This window comes from Heterocephalus glaber, unplaced genomic scaffold (assembly GCF_053883595.1).
Source record: "Heterocephalus glaber isolate CG9 unplaced genomic scaffold, H.glaber_assembly_v1.0 deba00001504, whole genome shotgun sequence".
NCBI classification, from domain to species: domain Eukaryota; kingdom Metazoa; phylum Chordata; class Mammalia; order Rodentia; family Bathyergidae; genus Heterocephalus; species Heterocephalus glaber.
In genome coordinates this window covers 49,379,321-49,386,131 of record NW_028258324.1, presented here as the reverse complement: position 1 = coordinate 49,386,131, position 6,811 = coordinate 49,379,321, and positions in this window count along the sequence as shown.

The following is a 6,811-nucleotide window of genomic DNA, read 5'->3' as shown; positions in this document are numbered from 1 at the left end:
TACCTCCCAGTCCTTTTTGTTTATTTTTTATTTTGAGACAGTCTTAGTGTCCAGGCTGGCCATAAGCTTGCTATCCTCCTGCCTCAGCCTTCTGAGTACTTAGGACTATAGGCATGTGCTACTGTACCTGGCTTTAAAATGTGCTTTTTTAAACCTTATTTTTCTTAATAAATATATGTGTTTCCTCATTATCAGGAATAATATTCAGGAATGCAATTTAAAATAATACAAGTTTCTGTCTTAAATCCCCACAACATAATTGTAAAACCTGGATTCCTTCCATGCCCTTTCCCCAGGATGGCTTAAGCAAATTACTTAGCAGTAGCTACCAACACTGTTCTCTTCTCTGGTACAGACATGAACTGAAGAGTTTCCCACTGCTGGTCTCATCCTGAACAGCTCCCCACTACTTAACCTTCTCCTGGTCTCTTTTTCCTGCCATCAATCCATCCATTCTGACATTTGGGTCCACATGCTGTCATTCCTTCTTCCCCTCTGGGCTGTCATTGCTTTGCATGGTTCCACAACCTTAGGATTCCAGAACATTGATCTAGACAAGACCTCTTCTTGTCTAGAAGCTCTATAGCTTTGGAAGATGGAGTGAGAGTCCCTGGATTCCAGACATGTCTTTTCCAGCTCCTGGCAAGTGACTCAAGCAAGTTATTTAACCTCTCTGTGCCTCTGTTTGTCTTTCTTAAAAGGATATAGGGCTTACCTCATGGCACTATTTGAGGACTAAAGGAGATACTATATGTAATTAAAACATATTTGAACAAATAATAAACATTCAATAAACTTTAACTCTTAATATTACTACTACTTCTACTACTGTGGCAGTGGCTGTTACTATTACTCCTGCAGCTATCTCAGTTGAGGTCCTGTAATTAACTGCCTGGTGATGCTGATGATACCTGACACTGCCTTCTCATCCCTGACCACAGGAGCAGTGGTACCTTTGCAAATGTTCTCTTTGCTCCACCTCAGCCAGTTACATACCCCACCTGCCAAACCAAGGCTGGTGCAGCCAGGACCTCCATTGCATTCGTCTCTCACCAGATGGAGGACAGTCCCTTCTTCTACACTAAAGTAATCTTCCTCTTCTCTTCTGAGGAAAACCTTGCTATGCCTGTCTCCTCTTGTCTGGAAAAGGTAGGCCTCTTGCTGCTGCTCTTAGGCAAGCTCCCTTCCCTTTCCAAGGCAGGTCCTAGCCAAGATTCGTCCTCATGTTAAATGTTAACCTCTTCCTCCAGTCCTTTCATTGAAAATATTATAGTTTTTTAATTGTTATGAAGGCAGAAATTGTTTTATTGTATTGATTGCATGATATGTATATATCAGAGAGAGAGAGAGAGAGACAGATCAGCGTGACAAGTTCCTTGAAAGAATGAACCATTACAAAAGTTCTTACGTGTCACTAACGAACATATTTTGTGAACAAAATAATATAGTAATTGAATTGATTTTTTTAGAATACTAAATTTGTGGCATAATTTCCCCAAGCAATGAAATAATTTTTAGTGTAGAAAATAAAACTACTGAGCTTCTTTCTCTGCAGGGTCAGTTTCTCCATCTCCAACTCCAAACTGGATGACATTCTGACCATCCTACCATCCTCCTGACTGCTATTTCACACTTGTTTCTCTTCCAGTGTAGTCTTTCCTCTTTATTCATATTTTCTCTTTCTCCCCTCCATCTTCATCTTCATCATCTTTTTTCTTTTCATCATGAACTGCTTCAGGGAGCAGATGGGGAGTTTAGGAAAGTTTTGTATATGGAATGTTTTTCCCACCCCATACCCACCCTTATTTACAAATGTCCACAGCGTCTATGCAATCATTCTTCAAATCAGAGTGGACAAGATTTCTCAGACCTTCATTTGTTCTAATCTCCTAAGGACAACTAGTATATTTGAAAATGTGTTAATTTTCTTACCAAGATGATCTGGGCAGCATTTATTGTAGTGGGCTTTGTTTTTATTTTCTAACATATTGCAGTTTCTGGATTTTATTTCAAATATGAAATATTATGTCATCAGGCAGTAACACTTCTATAGTAAATATAAGTCCTTCATCATAGGAGTGTTTTATTGTAACTAAATATTACTGTTGTTATGTCACACAGATCTCACTTAATTGTTTTTCTCCTTCTACATTAACAGTTTTACTCCCTAAAGCATTTATAAAGTATGTAACTGTATATCATGCCATGCTAGGTACAGTTACAAAGATTAACTCAAGAATTTGTCATTTAAGATTTTTATTTCAAACATTTTAATGAATAGCAATGGAATGTCTGTCCTTTTGGAATTAACATTTTCTAATTAAAATGTCATATTTCCAAATTGGCCATAGTATAGTATCTTCTAACCTGTCATCCCTTCCTGTAAAACAAGGTTTAGAAATTATAATCACTGTGAGCCAGATGAAATTATTTTGCACACCTCAATAGTCAGTAATTAGTATATGAATCTTTGTTTTATTTGCATGAATCATTAGGCCATAAATCACTTGACACATATTTGCAAGACTAGGAAAAATAGAATTAGTTTTCCTTGATGGAGCAAGAGGTCTCCAAATATGAGAAAGCTGTTACTTCAAATTATATAACTATATTAGTAAAATTTTAGATGTGAAAAGAAAATAGCTCATTAGTCCCATTTATTTTATGGATGAATTTTATGAAGATTAGCAACACAAAGGTCACATGAGGTCAAATAACTAATGGCAAAATCAAGATCAAAAGCTTTATTCCCATGAATATATTATTTTCACTATAGTTATTTGTATTCTACATTATCTAAGTTAAAGTAACAGTATATTGATTCATAATGCATACATGTTTTGCCCTTAAAAGAATTAAGATGCTTTCATTTCCATAAGTGCAGTATTGGTGTTGTTCCCCAATGTATCTCCAGCACCAAGCAACGGTTCATGGCCCATAGAATGTTTTCAAAATTTGTCTCAAGAATACCAATATAAAAAAAAAAGAATACCAATGTAATTGATCTCCAGCAATCCATATTGCTTATCTAATCCATTCTTCAGCTTGAATTCAGAGTGACATGATGGGAATCCAAACTCAGTATGTAACGTGCTCCTTAAAATGCTTCAATCCTTCCAGACCTGGATGATCTGATCTGGACCTGCCTCTCTAGCTTCATCTTCCACCATGTTCATTTTTTTCTCTTGAGGTCTTAGCTTGATGTTCCCTTTGCCTCATCCAACCTTAGATACAAACCCTGGGTTCCTTCTCGGGAGCTTTCTGCAACTACTCTTATCTTTACCTATTCTTTTAGTCCCATTCCTTTACCCTAGAATAGCTTCTATTCATCTTTCAGTTCTTGCTCATTTACAAACCCTTGAAAGGCCTTTCTTTATACTCACATGATCAGAATTCCCATTTCACAGCCCTCAGCACCATGAATATCTCTTTTGTGGTATTTGGTGTAATTATTGGTTTAGTATTTATGTCTTCTAATTATGGTACTTGGGTGTAGGGACAATGTCTTGTTTTCACCATTTTATCCACACACATTGTCTAAAGTATAGGAGACACTCAAATATTTGTTGAAATAACAAGGGAATGAATGAATGAATAAATGAATCTTTTTTCCTTACTAGCAGTTGAAACTCATAGCCTCACATGTAATACTACTAAGATACTTCCCTAGGCCATTTTATTTTATTATGAGACAAGATCTTATTAAGTTGCCTAGGATGGCCTCCAACTTATGATCCTTATATCTCAGCGTCCCTAGTAGCTAGGATTACAGGCATATGTAATGCCCATTCTTATCTTTATTACAATATCAGTTATGGTTTTTTCCAAAGAAACTAAAGAAAGACTCCATAGTTTGTAATTTTATCTACTATACATATTATGGATGACAATTTTTATGTTCTTACTAGGTAAAATGGACTAAGTGATGTATTTCCAAAGTGAACAAATGTACATCAGGGATGAAACAATTTACATTTTTAATTGATATTTGAGTAAATTAATCAAGAATTGAATGATTTTGAACCATGGCCAGCCCAGCTATTAGTAGGGGAGTCTTAATTCTAAATTCTACCAAACTGATTCAGTTAAGATTTGACAGTTTATGATCCTAGGCAATTACATATATCAAAAATTCAGATTTATTAGATATTCTTTTATATATTATACACTAATGCCTGTAAATTGCCTCTTTCAACCATCAACTGACTTGTAAACATCTAAAGTATCCCAAAATGATACTGTCTACCAGCTTAATTTTGACAGTTGCTAATACAATTAAAGTAAAAATGGAAGACTGATACTTGACCAATCTAGGTCAAATCTAGATCAAAATATAGTCTGCTCATTTGACATAGTAGGTCACCTGTGGAAATTACAGAGAAGGTGGGAGGGAGGGAGGATGGAGAGAGGAAGGAAGAGAGAGAGAGAAAGAGAGAGGAGAAACAGAGAGAGTCAAAGAAAAATATGTCTGTTGGACACACATATGTAAATACTGAACCATTTCTCTGGTGTGAGAATCTGAAAGTGTAAATAAGGATCAAACTTATTTAGTATAATAGATAATGTGAAATAGGAAGAAAAAGTCCAAAGGGGACAGGGAAGTAGGAGGGGTAGAAGGGAAAGAAGGGAAAGGAATAAATATGAGAAAAGGAAAAAAATGGAAACAAAGTCTATAAATAGGGAGGGGTGGAGGGGTTGAAGGGAGGGCAGGGGAATGGGGAATAAAATAAGAACCAAAATATATTATGTAAAGGTACAAGTTTCCAATAATGAATGCCAGCATATTGTATACCTAAAATGCACCAATAAAATTAATGAATGAAAAATATGCCTCTTGAATATTGATAAAATAAAATTCAACAAAATATTTGCAGATCAAAATTAGCTATCTATAAAAAGTTCAAATAGGATTTAATCCATTCAAAAAAGACCTTGTGGTCCTTTGAATACATGTATGAAAATGATGTAATAAAAGTAAATACCTGATGGAGACAGTAAAAATATGAGTGATTGCCAGAATTTGAAAGAATAAGCCAAGCACACAGAATATTTCGAGCAGCAAAACTATTCTATATGACACTATAATGGTAGATACATGTTCTCATAAGTCTGTCCAAACTCAGCGAATGTTCAATATCCAGAGTGAACCTTAAGGTAAACTGTAGACTTTAGGTGATATTGATGTTTCAGTGTAGGTTCCATTGTAACAATAAAACACTGTTGGTGGATGATGGGGGAGCCTATGTATGCGTAGGGACAGGAGGTGTGATATATAGGAGGTCTCCGTATGTTCTGCTCAATATTGCTGTAAACCCCAAATTGTCTAAAAAATAAGATCTATCTTTAAAAAGTCAAAAGTAGTCACCCATTCATGATAAAAATTCTCATCAAGCTAGGAACAGAATTTTCTCAATCTGAAAAATACCATCTATGAAAAATCTATTGCCAAGATCCCAGTTGATAGTGTCATAGTTAATAAACAAGTCAAAAATGCTCATTCTCACCACTTCTGTTCAGTACTATACTGAAGGTCTTCTTCATTTCAATAAAGTTGAAAAATAAGTAAAAGGTCTGAAGATCAGAAAGAATGAAATGAAACTGTCTCGATATGCAGGTGATAAAATTATTTCATAGGAAATCCCAAAGAATCTACAAAACCATATTCAGATATAATAATTGGACTTTGTAAGGTTCCAGGGTGCAAAACTAATATTTAAAAAACCAACTTAATTTACAGTCACATCAAAAACATAAAATACTTAGGGATTAATTCAATAACAAGCATGCTAAATCTCTATGCTAACAACCTGAAAATATCACAGAGAGAAATTAAAGATGACCTAAAATATCAGAGAGATATACTATATTCAAGCATTATAAAGCTCAATATTTTTAAGATATCAATTTTCCACAAATTGGTTGATAGAAAAAAATGCAATCCCAATCATGATCCCAATGGATTTTCTGTATAAATTGGAAAGATGGTTCTAAAGTTGTTGAAAAGCAAAAGACCCAGAATAGTCCAAGTACAATAATCTTAAAATAGAACACAGAGAATTTTTACCTGACTTCAAAACTTAGTATAAAGCTGTAATAATCAAGATAATGTTTTACTCCTATAAGGATAGACAAATAGTTATTGAACAGAATAGAGAGTTTGGAAATTATACAACTATCCAACTTTCTACAAAGGCACCCAAAGCAATTTCATGGGAAATGAGTCTTTTAATATATGATAGAGGACAAACTAGAGATCCGTGTAGAATGAATGAATCTCAACCCTTACCTCACACTATATATAGAAATTAATTTGAGGTAGGTCATAGACCTAAGCATAAAAGCTAAAATCATACAGCTTTTTAAAAGAAAAAATAGAAAAATAGATCCATTACCTGGGAAAAGCTTCTTTACAAGTCAAAGAAAGGAATGACCAGGAAAAAAACCCCCTATAAATTAAAATTCATTAATTTAAAGCAAATAAACCATTAAGAAAATTAGAATTAAGCAGGTCTTGCATAGGGTATCTAGGAATGGATGAAGAGGGGAGGAAAGAGAGGGAAAAGGGAAGTAAAAAGGATTAAGGCGAAATTTGCATACATACCAGCTCCCCATGATGAATGTATTCCTTATATATCACAAACATGTACTAATAAAAAACTTTTAAAGAATTAGGCAGTTTACAGACTGTTAGAAAAACAATTACAAAACATATATTGGACAAAGAACAGGTACCTAGAAGATAGATATAGATATAGATATAGATATAAACATAGATCTTCAATGACAAAAAGCTAAACAAACCATTTTTTTA